Raw genomic sequence first — 13579 nt, forward strand, 5'->3', positions numbered from 1 at the left:
TTTTTTCAAAAGGACTGGGGAGCTGTGGCAAACTTTGCATGATGCAGATTTGGAGTCAATATCAGAAATGTCTAACCCAGGAAGGGTGAGGCCCAGAGTGGAATGAACCAGAGGAACAGTCAAGGAAGAGAATGGAGGAAATCTATTCAGCCCTGGCAAGGAACTCAGTGTTCCCAACACAAGATGGCCAATTGCTCTCCCTATTTCTGATTTGAGGCCAGAAATAGGTAGCATCACTCAACAGACCTCAACAAGGGCTATATAAGGGACGCAGAGCTCCACCTCAGGCAGAGCAGAGACAAGGAGCAACCCTTCCTCACCTCTATTCCTTTCTGCCAGCCGAAGGAGGAATTCCGAATCTGACCCATCATGAAGTTGTGGCCCATCCTGCTATCTGCAGCACTGCTGGTTTTGACTCTGAGCATTTCGGTTCAGGGCAAGGAGGATGACAGCGACACAGCTAAGAGCGGCACAGCTAAGAGACACACAGCTAAAGTGGAAGAGAAAAGTGACTTTGAAAAATTCAAGGAGCAGGTGGGTACAGGCAATTCTGATGAGTTTGGGGAAGGATGGGAGCTCAGCGGTCGTGCTGCTTGCTTTGCATCCAGAAAATCCCAGTCCTACCCACAGAATCCTTAGGTAGGGCTGGATCCTAGGAGTGTTCACAGCTCTTGCCTCCCATCTGCCCTATGGCCTCAATCCAGGCAGGGTCTGAATCAGGCCCTGGGCCAATCTGGCAACTACTTGGCCTTTATCAGATATTATTTTTTATTAAAGTTTCCAGTTATAGAATTTCCACAAATAAATACCCACCAATAAAACAAAATAATACACCAACTTCCCTTCTTCTCCTTCCATGGTTCTTTTAAGTTACCCATTCTTACTGCATATTCTATTCCAACCATCTAATTTCCCCTCCTTTTCATGTTACCTCAAACAAAATTGTAACTGTTGAATTCACATTAATCTTGCTCATGTTTTCACTTGCTTTCAGTTATTTCCCACGTATTCCACACACAAAAATCATTCCTCTTATAAACTCAATCATCTTGTTCTCTTACCCTGCTAGTTAAGCCTGCTAACTCTGCATACACCATCATTTTTAGCTGCCATTCCTCCTTCCTTGGGACCTCTCCCATCCTCCATTTCTGAGCTTACAAAATCTGAGTTGCTGTAGTTGCATATATAAATGTGCTCTTCTGGCCCCTGGGAGCCTCTGTCTGTACCATTCCCTAAAGGAATGCCTCTGGTCCTCTGCCCAATTTCATTATAAGTCATTTCCCAAGCAACTGCTTGTTCTGTCCTGGATTTGTTCCTGCAGTAGAATAATAAAATCATAGAACTGCAGCGTTGGAAGGGAATCCAGGTGTCATCTGGTCCAACCCCCTGCGATGCAGGAATCGCAGCTAAGACACCCCTAGCAGATGGCCATCCAAACTCTGTTTGAAACCCTCCAAGGAAGGAGAGTCTGCCACCTTCTGAGCTAGTACGTTCCACTGTAGTTCGGGGCTTCTGCCTCCCCACAACTGACTAAAGGTAGGGGGGGGAATCACTTTTGAAATGTGCACCTTTGCAAGCTGTTTGGAAAAAGGCGCCCATCTTGCCTTGTCCATGCCATTCCTATGCAAGGGGCTTCTCTGCAGGGCTTGCCTCTGTAAGTGTTTCAGAGGTTCTGCCTCACCTTCCTGCCTGAAGCCTACTCTGGCCTGAGAGTCATGGGCATCCACATATGCCTGATTTGAATCAGGCCTTGGCAGAATCCAGCTCCCAAAGGAGCCCGCGACCACTTTTCTCAGCCTACCACACTGACCTTCCAAATGCAATTCTAACAGGGGTTCAGGGGGAGGGGTCCCCAGGCAGGCAGGTCAACATAGGGAGGGTTGCTGATGGAATCAGGCCTCAACATCCCTTCTTCTTTCTCCAATCAGATGAGCAAAGCAATGTCAGCATCAGCAGAGGCTGCAAAATACTTGGCCAAAGGGGCAAAAGCGAAATTTGCAGCTCTAGTCCGAGGTGCAAAGGCGAAATTCAGTAATGTATTTGGGTAAAAAAAAGAGAGTGAGGGACAACCAACAAGCCCATGAAACAGAAAACACCTTGTGTCTGAACTGTGCAGATGTGACTCTTTGGTACTTTTGCCAGCATTGTGGAATCAAAGATAGATCTCAAGATGAACCCCGACCTCTTTCCTCCACCGGGCCACCCACACATCGGAGACTCTCGGTTCTTATTGATTATGATTCCTCCTGTTATTGAGGGTGGGCGGAAGCTGCTTCCTTCACTTCCACAAACACACACTGCAATGAAGTGAGCCCACTCTGCCCCCTATCTCAATTGGCTTTTGTACCCTCTGCAGGGGAAGATGAAGAGTGGCCACAGCCACACAATTTGCATCCACTCGTCACAGCCGTGGCACAAAAGGGGGCTTAAGGAGAGCTGTTTAATAGACACCTACGTACAACACCCATTTCTGTATCGTCCTAAACGGACAGCCATGCCTTTTAATGTAATTGAATGTCATGCAAATATAATATTATTTCTTTAAATTTATACAGTATAAATGAACGGTCATGTAATTAATTCATTAATCATGGTGGCAGCAGGAGCAAAAAAGGCTTTCGATAACTGATTTTTTTTGCTTTGTGTACTTAATAAAGAGAGTCTGTTTATTCCCACATTGCTTGCTTCAGTGTCTGCCTTTAAGGAAGGGGAGACCATTCTCAGCCCGATGGCTGCATTTCCTTCTGGGTATGATTTTACCTTTACAGACTAAGCTAGATTACACACACACACACACACACACACACACACACACACACACACACCTCCATCCAGGCAACCAAGAGGCATTATCAGAGTTGAGGACACATCCCAGCCAGACAAGAACACAAATAATAATAACAATGTTGTTGTTGTTTAGTTGTTTAGTCGGGTCCGAATCTTCATGACCCCATGGACCAGAGCACGCTAGGCACTCCTGTCTTCCACTGCCTCCTGCAGTTTGGTCAAACTCATGCTGGTAGCTTTGAGAACACTGTCCAACCATCTCCTCCTCTGTCGTCCCCTTCTCCTTGTGCCCTCAATCTTTCCCAACATCAGGGTCTTTTCCAGGGAGCCTTGTCTTCTCATGAGGTGGCCAAAGTATTGGAGCCTCAGCTTCACGATCTGTCCTTCTAGTGAGCAGTCAGGGCTGATTTCCTTCAGAATGGAAATAATAATAATAAATAATAATAATAATTTATTATTTATACCCTGCCCATCTGGCTGGTTTTCCCCAGCCACTCTGGGCAGCTCCCAACAGAATATTAAAAACACAATACAGCATTAAACATTAAAAACATTAAAACCTCACTGGTCCTTTTTAAAATTCCATGTGCTGGGTATATAATTCAAGAGGATACTCTGCTCTGTAAATGTAACATTTTTCTGTACAGTTCTGTTGGCGGTTTCAGGATATAAATTATTGTGGTAATAGTAACAATAACGAAAGTAATATTAATGGCAGCAACCTGGAGAAAGCTGCCTTTAATCAAGTCAGACAATTGGTTTGTCAGTATTGTCTATGGATTGATGCGTTGTAGCTGCCTGTGGTTTAAAGGGTTTCTATCCCTACCAGGTGGCGCTGTGGGGGACGCGGGTGGCGCTGTGGGTAAAACCTCAGCGTCTAGGACTTGCTGATCGTATGGTCGGTGGTTCGAATCCCCGCGGCAGGGTGAGCTCCCATCATTCGGTCCCAGCTCCTGCCCACCTAGCAGTTTGAAAGCACTCTTAAGTGCAAGTAGATAAATAGGTACCGCTTTATAGCGGGAAGGTAAACGGCGTTTTCGTGTGCTGCGCTGGTGCAGGCTCGCCAGAGCAGCTTCGTCACGCTGGCCACGTGACCCGGAAGTGTCTCCGGACAGCGCTGGCCCCCGGCCTCTTAAACGAGATGGGCGCGCAACCCGAGTCGGTCACGACTGGCCCGTACGGACAGGGGTACCTTTATCTTTACCTTTTATCCCTACCAGGAGAAGTCATTGGGGCTTGAAGCTGGGACGTTTGTCACGCAAGGCAGATGCTCTAACACTGAGCTACAGTTTGCAGTGGAAGAGGCTAGTCTCTTCCACGCGTGACCAGAGGGACAAAGGTTCCAGTCCACACTTGTCACGGGAGGAAGGGTGTCTGCAGATGTTGGGTCATAATACGAGCAGTCTTCTCTTTGCTGCCAACAGGGGGCATTGAACGATGGGATTCATGCCATCAGGAAACGTGCCCCAAAGGCAAGGAGTGGCAAAAGCGGACCAGTTAAAGAGCCTAAGGGGGGCTTAAATCGTCCTGGACCAGACAAAGAGTTAGGTCTAAATTGACAACTTGTCGAATACGACCTTCCTGCCTGCTGCTCAAGGCATCTCCACTTCTGCAACCAGACCCTGCGATGCTCCGGTTCATTTTGATCTAACCTCCAACCCCTCCCTCCCCCTCAAGATGCTCAGAGGTTCAGCACATGATCTTCAAACATCGGCCCATCACTGCTGGTTTCTCTCACTGGGGCATCAATTGCAATAGCCGAATCAAAAAAATAAAGGTCATCCAGCATTTCTCTGTGTCTGTTTTTAACTGGGATTAATGTCACATCAGTTGAGTTTCAAGCAGAAGAGGTTTATTCACTAGGGCTGCCCCACTGAGCTGTGATTATCACTGGAGGCTCAGGTGGCCTTGACAAGTAGTGCTTTTTTCCAGCTCCAACTGGTTCACCAGCTATGGCCCCTTTTGGACACAGATGACTTGACCTCTGTGCTCCATGTTCTGGTAACTTCCAGCTGGACCTCTGCAAAATGGGGCTGCCCTTGAAGGCAACTCAGAAACTTCTTTTGGTTCATAATACATCAGCCAGATTACTAGCAGGAGTTCCATTTTCATCACATATAAACCAGATGCATCGGTTGCCCGTTTGATTCCAGGCTCAATTCAGTGTACTTCCATTTGTGTTTAAAGCCCTAAAGGAGTCAGGCTCCAAATATCTGAAAGATAGTCCCCTTCCTTTCACTCCCTCTTGGCTGCGAAGTTCTGCGGGCTAACCAGCCTCATATAACCAATATGCTTAAGTCTACTTAAGGCATAAAGGGGTTAAGACCATTGAGTAAGCTGTCCTGCCAGGCTTAGCTCACCTTGGGAGGAGCTAGGGAATCAGGCCTATGGTTCTTCCCTCAGTCTCCCTCAGAAGCTCAGCATGTAAAGAGGTCTGAACTGATTGCTGAAGCTCAGATGTAGCACGGCTCTTAGAAGCCATTATTGTGTCCCTATCTCGGCAGTGTGCACATTTTCCTTTACACACACACACACAATTTTTATTAAGTTTTCATATTTTTCCTTTGTCGCATTCATATCAAATCATATCCTCACATACAACTTTGCTCATACTGTGCATCAACTTCCCCCACTCCCTGACTTTCTTAAGCAATCACAATCCTCTTATCACCCTATTTACCTTCCTACTATGCTTTTAAAAATTACTTTAGTATTTGTAAATCAGTTTCAAAAATTATCATTACAAAATATGTTAAATCAAACCTGCAAAAGTATTCAAATTTTTACAATGTTCTTTCATATATTGTATAAATTTACTCCAGTCCTTTTCAAACAGTTCTTCATGCTGGTTTCAGATTTTCCCTATCAGCTTTGCCATTTCTGCATATTCAGTCATTTTTATCTGCCATTCTTCCAAAGTTGGAAGTTCCTTCTGCTTCCATTTCTGGGCTAAAAGTGTCCTTCCAGCCATGATAGCATACATAAACATATTTAAGTCTACTTTTGGAATTTCTTCTCCCACAATATCCAATAGAAAAGCCTCCTTTTTAAAATGAAAGTATATTTAAAGATATTTTTCAATTGATTGTATATCATGTCCCAGTAGGCTTTAACTTTACTGCACCCCCACCACATATGGAAGAAGTTCCCTTCCTTCTCCTTGCATTTCCAACATGCCTTATTTTGAGCTCTATACGTTTTAGCAAGTTTAGTTGGCATCAATTACCATCTATACATCATCTTCATTAAATTTTCCTTAAGTGCCATATATGCAGTAAAATTAATTGTTTTGTCCATAATCTTTCCCACTTATCTAATTCAATATTATGACCCAAATCTTGAGCCCATTTAATCATAACTGACTTAACTTCTTCATCCTTTGTATGCCATTCTAATAATAACTTATACATTTTTGACAATGATTTTCTTTTTGCTGTTTAGCAACTCTGTCTCTAGTTTTGATTTAGTGTTACCAAAAGATTTTTCTCACTATCTTCCTTAAATACATCTTGAAATTGATGGCACTGCAACCAATCTGATAGCTTAACTCTTATCTCTTCAAATGACTTTAGCTTCAAATTGTTATCAACTTCCATAACCAAGTCTTTATATGTAGCCCAATCAGTTAACATATTTTTCTTTTTTACTGTGAAGGCTTCCAGTGGTGAAAGCCACCACGGAGTTTTCCATTCTGATAATGTTTTATATCTGTTCCAGACCTCATAAATTAATTTTCTTATAGTGTGGTTTAAGAAGCCTCTATGTACTTTAACCTTGTCATACCACAAATAAGCATGCCAGCCGAATCTGTTATCAAAACCTTCTAAATCCAATACATCCGTATTGCCCAAAAGCATTCAAAAATTCAGCCATCGTGGACCAGATCAGCAGCACCACAGCGAAGAGGCCAGCCAAGAGCTTCATGATGGCTCCACGTTGGTCAATGGAGAGGAAGAGCTTCTCCTTCGGTATGTTCTGTCCTGGTTGATGTCATTAGCTCTCTTTATATAGCCTTTCCTCCCCGAGAAAGGAAGACTCTGGGTTTGTGCCCAGCCATTCAGCTGGTTTGTTTCATCAGTATGAGAAATGATGAAACATTTTGCTTTTTCATTTTTATTCATGTTGCTTTTCCATTCAAGGCTGCAGCTGCTAAAAACAACCTCAGATAGAACGTTGCTTTTCTTCACATGGGCTACAAGGCCGTAGGGCTAGATAACTTTAGACAGTAGATTAACAGGCATCAGCAAATATAGAACTTTCTGACACCTGCTGGTGGTCAGGATGTGGGTGTGATAAGTAGACAAGCAGCAGCAAAGCAGAGAGTTCAATTCACACTTATCTCCAGGTATTTTTGCTTGGCTTAGCAAATAATTGCATAGGGATATAGACCAAATAAGGGCAGGCTAATTAGGCAGTCATGATGGGCTGTAAACCTTGTGGTACCCCAGCCGATGGGGAGACAAGGGAGGGAACCTGCACTTCGAGTAATAGGGAATATATGTTTATGCTTTGTCAATTTTGGGTGTGCCTACTTCGGACATCCGCTCTTGCAATAACATTTTGTAATCAATAATCTCTTTGCTGCTTCACCAATTTTGTTCAGATTTTATTTTGAGGGTCTCAGACCAGGGCCAGATTTAGGTTTGATGAGGCCCTAAGCTATGAAGGTAATGGGGCCCTTTATATGTCCAGCTGTCCTTTGTCAACAACAAATTGTCACTGTTTTTGTTGTTGAATATATGCTATATGGTAATTTATGGACCTAATAGGTATCTAAAGCCATTTGCACATAACAAAGAGGAGCCTACACAAAACACTGTTGCTGTGTGTAGGTTTTATTTTGTTTTTTATCTTAGATTTTGGAAATGGATAACCAGGGGTTTTTTTTTCCTTTAAATTTTTTGAAGGCCCCCAAGAGAGTGGGGCCCTAAGCTATAGCTTGTTTAGCTTATGTGTAAATCCGGCACTGTCTCAGACCCACTTCAAACAATCAGGAACAAGGCCACAAGCTTGCCTTCAAGCTCTGAGATAAACCTTGATTTTCTATTGAAAAGACAGCCCAGTTTTATCTACCTACTGCACAGTCCTAAGCATGGTATAGGGGGGTCCTTTTCTCAAACCATTTATGCCAAGTGATCTATGAGAGGGGTGTGTGCGACAAGAAGAGGCTTTGCTGAGTATTTCAGGGTTTGTTTTGTTCCCAGCAGGTTACGACTACTGGATGCCTCTAACTTTTCGTGATGGTGCTATTACTTGCCCGTGGCACTTGTACTCAATAATCCATAAATGTAAAAAGGAAAAATGGTTCTAGTCCATTTTTCAGGTTGTGTTCATTGACTTTGCAACAGCACCTCCTCACCACTGATTTAGAAGCCAAGCAAGTGCTTTGGTCATGATGCACACACATCTGTTAATTTCAAAAGGTCTCCTCTGAACAGAAGTAATATTGGATACAACTGAATTTCAATGTATAGCACTAGTCTTTATGGAGCTTGAAGCAATCTCTGTCTGATTAATACATGCACAATTGATACTGGGTTTAATTCTGGATCTGCACAACAGGAAAGTGCAGGAGAATCTTTGAGTTGGTTTGGGGGAGTTGGGCAACTTCCCTACAAGGAAAGGTTGCAGCTTTTGCCTTGATGCTTCCAATGGCAAACCCTCACCATGATCAACTCCCACCCGGAAACCTATGTCCCCACTATGGAAGGACGTGTGGATCCAGAATTGGCCTCCACAGTAACTTACGGGCTCACTGTTAAGACCGTGTTTATGGTAAGGTTACCAGATTTTTTGTCAGTGAATTCAGGGACAATTTCCAACTTCCTACTAAATAGATGGATTTTGTCAGGGGACTGATTTGTAAATCCAGGGAAACGGGGACGTCTGGTAACCTTAGTTTATGGAAGACAATCTTACTCAACTATGAGTGATCACCAAAGAAGAGGTTGTTGCATGGGTCCCAGGGCCCTCAAGAGACCAGGATTACCTGCTCTGCATAACCTTGGAGAATCGCTGCCAGTCACGTGTTAATAGTACAGAGCTAGATGGGCCCAACATTCAATGCTCTGACTCACGGCAAGGCAGCTTCCTACACTCCTTTTTGGAAATATGATTATTGGCAGCCTCCATCTTTTTAATAGCCTCTTTTTACATTTCCTCCTCTTAATAGGGACAGGAGAGCAGTGGTTCTGTGCTAAGCCTAACTTTATGGGTCGTAATGTCCTTTTTCTAATTAAAAAAGCAGCACAAATGCAAAACAATTCTGCCATCAGCCAGCGGAGAGGGATTTGGAGCCCGTTGTGTTGCATCCATTAGCTTTTCCCCACGCAATTCGAGCCACGCACCTCCACACTTGCAAAGCCTCCTTGGACCATGGCATGACTTGTTCCTTGATGCATTTTAGCAAGGCCTTTGTCAACGACTCAGGCCTGGAGCATGTCATACGTGGTCTCGTTTTCAGGAACAGAAACCCTAAAAAATTGGAAGAATGTACAATGTGTGGAGCTTCCCTTGCACTTTATCCAAAACCTACAGCTTGTGCTCAGAATGCACAATTGCTGGTAGGAGTGAGATTCTTTTGGCTCCTCTCCTCAGAAGCTCTGCACTGTCTGCCAATTTGCTACCAGACCAACGTGTTACTATAAAGCCCTAAATTGCTTGGGACTAGTTTACTTGTGGGATTGCCTTCCCCCATAAGCACCCACTTTGACTGCTTCAATTATCAGAACCGGCACTCTTACAGGCGCCACATCTTACTTATTCCACACTTGCAAGATACCGTTTTACAAAGCGTGGCAGCACCTACACTTCGGAACTCCCCGCCTGTTGATAGCAGGGAGGTGCCCTTGCTGTGTTCTTTTCAGCACCTGCTTAAAACACCTCTATACCTGCAGCTCAGTGGCCAAGCAATTGCTTTGCATGTAGAAGGTCCCACGTTCGATTCCTGGCATCTCCGGGTAGGGGCTGGCGATGTCTCCTGTCTGAAACCATGCAGAATCACAGCTCATCTGTGTAGACAATATTGAACCTGGTGGGGCAATGGTTTGGCACAGAAGACTGCAGCTTCGTACAGCCCTGAGAACAGCCTCTGCAGCTTCTGTTCCAGAGGCTCACAGCATGTACAGATTAAAAGGTAAAGGTAAAAGGCCCCTGGACAGTTGTCCAGTCAAAGGCGACCATGGAGTTGCAGCTTTCAGGCCGAGGGAGTTGCGGCGTTAGCTTTCTGGGTCATGTGGCCAGCATGATTAAACTGCTTCTGGCGCAACAGGACACTGTGACGGAAGCCAGAGTGCATGGAAACACTGTTTACCTTCCCGCCACAGCAGTACCTATTTATCTACTTGCACTGGTGTGCTTTCAAACTGCTAGGTTGGCAGGAGCTGGGACAGAGCAACAAGAGCTCACCCCGTCATGTGGATTTGAACCGCCAACCTTCTGATCAGCAAGCCCAAGGCTCGGTGGTTTAGACCACAGCGCCACCTGTGTCCCTAAAACAGAGTAGTACCCACCAGTGTTGAGGGGGGAAATCTGGGGTTGCAGGGGGCCAAAGACCCATTTTTAATTTTGTAGCAGGATCCCTGTCTCTAGGGTCTTAGGGCTGCCCAGTCAGCACAAAATGGGAACTACTGTATTTAGCAGCTGATAAGTCCTCTCGCCCTTAGTGCTGATTGGAGCCAATCCGAGAGAAAGGAGGCGAGTCGGTCACTGGTGATCGGCTCCTAGGGTCACTTTGGAGGTGGTGTGTGGGAAGAACATGGAGCTGTTTGTGTACTGCTCTAAAGCAATTGTTTCCCAAACTTGAGTCTCCAGCTGCTTTTGGACTACAACTCCCATCATCCCTAGCTAGCAAGATCAGTGGTCAGGGGTGATGGTATTGCAGTCCAAAAGCAGCTGGAGACCTACGTTTGGGGAACACTGCTCTAAAGCTAAGTCTTTGGTAACCTTGAAAACTCAAGGTGCGGAAAATGTTATGAAAATGATTTATAGATGGTATACTACACCGGTAAAACTTGCAAAAATGTATAAAACATGTAAGAAATGTTGGAAATGTAAAGAAAAGGATGGTACTTTTTACCATATGTGGTGGGAATGTAAGAAAGTGAAGAGCTTCTGGGAATTTATATATAAAGAATTGAAAAAAAATGTTGAAATATACATTTCCTAAAAAACCAGAGGCTTTCCTTTTAGGAATTATATGAAATGAAATAAACAGAAAGGACTGTAAACTTTTCCAGTATGCAATAACAGCGGCAAGAATATTATTGGCCCAGAGATGGAAACAGGAACAAGTACCTACTTTGGAGGAGTGGAGAATGAAACTGATGGACTATGCAGAACTTGATAAAATGACAGGGAAGATCAGATACCAACGAGATCAAAAGTTTATCGAGGACTGGGGGAAACTAGTCGAGTATTGGGGAGGTTTAAGTGATAATGAAATAACGTTTGCGGCATTTAAAGAAGCTCTGTAAAAACGTAAAGAAATATTGTAAAAAAGGAAAACAGGTGTGGATAGGTTTGTTAAAAGGCAATAGGAAATGTAGGAAATGTGTAACTAAAAAGTTTAATTCGGATGATTGTCAGAATGGCTGATGGAAGTCCAAAAATGAGAAAATTTGTAAAGTGGAAATGTTTATCTATTCTTCTTTTGGTGAAAATTAATAAAAAATATTATTAAAAAAAAGAAAACTCAAGGTTCTTCAGTAGCATGTTCTGCCACAGACAATAGGAAAACACAGCTTAAGCCACTCCGAAAGCAGATATTGGAGCCCTCCAAATCACTTGCCCAGCTACGTTCCCAGAAAACGGCAGATCTAGCTGAAAGGCAACACATGGGAGATCTACACTGATAGTTGCAATGCATCCCGAATTCCTATTATTGCATAAAATGGTTGTATAATCTTAGTTGTATAATCTTAGAAGTGGGTGTGGCTGTGTCATAAAGGAAGCCTGCCCCTCTGAATTTGCTATTGCCCTACTGGTGCCCATGTACCCAAGCTCTCCCACGCCACCGGAAACATGATGAGCTGACACTGAAATTTCATGGCATATCATCCCACCTGCCTCTCTCTCTCTCTCTCTCCTGGCAAGAACTGCCAGGTAGAAACTAGAGAAGGGCTGTGGCTCAGTAACAGATCACCCGCCTTGCAAGCAGAAGGTCCCAGGTTCAAGTCCAGGAAGGGCTGGGAGAGAGACTCCCTCCTTGGACTGCTGCCAGACAGTGGAAGCAGGTTAGAGCTCTCTAACCAGTGAACATAATAAAACTGAAGATGCAGCTAAAACCTTAGGAGAAGCATCTCTTATGGCTCCAAGGGGGCAGTAGCTTAGTGGAAAAGCACCAGTTTTGCACGCAGAAGGTCCCAGGTTCAATCCCAGGTAGGTTTGGAAAACTGCCCTCTCTCTCTGAACCCTTGGAGAGCCACGGCCGATCAGTGTGGACAATACTGGCTTAGGTGGTCCAATAGTTTGACTTGGTTATTTAGAGGCTGCCTAAATTCCTAGATTTAAAAACAAAACAAGAGCCATGCAAGTAATGAGATTCTTATTAAGTTAGCTCTACATGTACTACCAAGTTCTAGTGTAAACAGAATAGAAAAAAGGCTGGGGTTTTTGGGAGGAGGGGAAGCTTCTCCTGTTGCTGGCCCTGTGAGCCTCTCAGATGTTGCTGGACTACAACTCCCATCATCCATGACCACTGGGCCCAGGTTGCTGGGAATGATGGGAGCTAGAGTCCAGCAATAAAAGGAAGGCCACAAGTCCTCCATTCACGGCAACTTGCAATAATAATATTTATTTAGTATTTATACCCCGCCCATCTGGCTGGGTTTCCTCAGCGACTCTGGGCGGCTCCCAACAGAATATTAAAACACAATACAGCATTAAACATTTAAAACTTCCCTAAAGAGGGCTGCCTTCAGGTGTCGTTTAAAAGTGATAGTTGCTTATTGCCTTGACATCTGATGAGGGGGCATTCCACAGGGCAGGCACCACTACTGAGAAGGTCCTCTGCCTGGTTCCCTGTAACCTCACTTCTTGCAGGGAGGGAACCACCAGAAGGCCCTCGGCGCTGGACCTCAGTGAACGATGGGGGTGGAGGTATACAAGGCAGGGAGGAGGAACCTGCGCTCCTTGAGATGTTGCTGGACTACAAATGCCATCACCCAACTGATTGCTGGCCCTCGCTGGCTGCAACTGACAGGGATGGGAGTTCAACAGCATGTGGAAAGCCTCCCTCTCCTCTGCTTTAGACAGAGCAAATGCCCTAAAGGGGAAATAATGTCTCTCTCTGCCCCGTTCTATACATGCACTGTTCCACCTTCACAACATTTTTTTAAAAGGGGGAGAACAAAGCCAACTCAACACTTTGGGCAAACCTTTCTTGTATCAGAGGGCAGATTTCAGGTGATTTTCAAGCACAGGCTGATATTAACAGATTCCCTCCTCCAAGCCCAAGACCACCTTTGAAAACAGACATTTTGCAAGCACATATAAATGGTCCGAGATGGGCAACTGGTCTAGAGTTCTTGCAGAGGTGACAGTCATGTTGGCTGTTGAGCACCTCACAACAACTGGAAGGCCATAGATACCTGACACTAATACATATTGCTAAGAGGGAGGGAACCAGATGCATGAGCAGAGCTCTAAAACAGGGTTACCTCAACTTCCTCCAGCTGTTTTGGGACTGCAACTCCCACCACCCCTACCTAGCAGGACCAGTGGTGAGGGATGATGGGAACTGAGGTCCCCAAACAGCTGGAGACCCATGTTTGGGAAAACCTGCTCTAAAACA

General features: G+C 44.7%; 1 long non-coding RNA gene across 1 annotated transcript; it reads left to right on the forward strand.

Moving 5' to 3' along the window:
* The first annotated feature begins 399 nt into the window (after nt 1-399).
* LOC308482415 lies at nt 400-2677 on the forward strand. Its single transcript, XR_013989268.1, has 2 exons — nt 400-534; nt 2357-2677. It is a non-coding gene; the product is annotated as an uncharacterized lncRNA (long non-coding RNA).
* Nucleotides 2678-13579: the final 10902 nt, after the last annotated feature.

The sequence above is a fragment of the Podarcis pityusensis genome, assembly GCF_964106645.2.
Source record: "Podarcis pityusensis genome assembly, chromosome: 8".
Lineage (NCBI taxonomy): Eukaryota > Metazoa > Chordata > Lepidosauria > Squamata > Lacertidae > Podarcis > Podarcis pityusensis.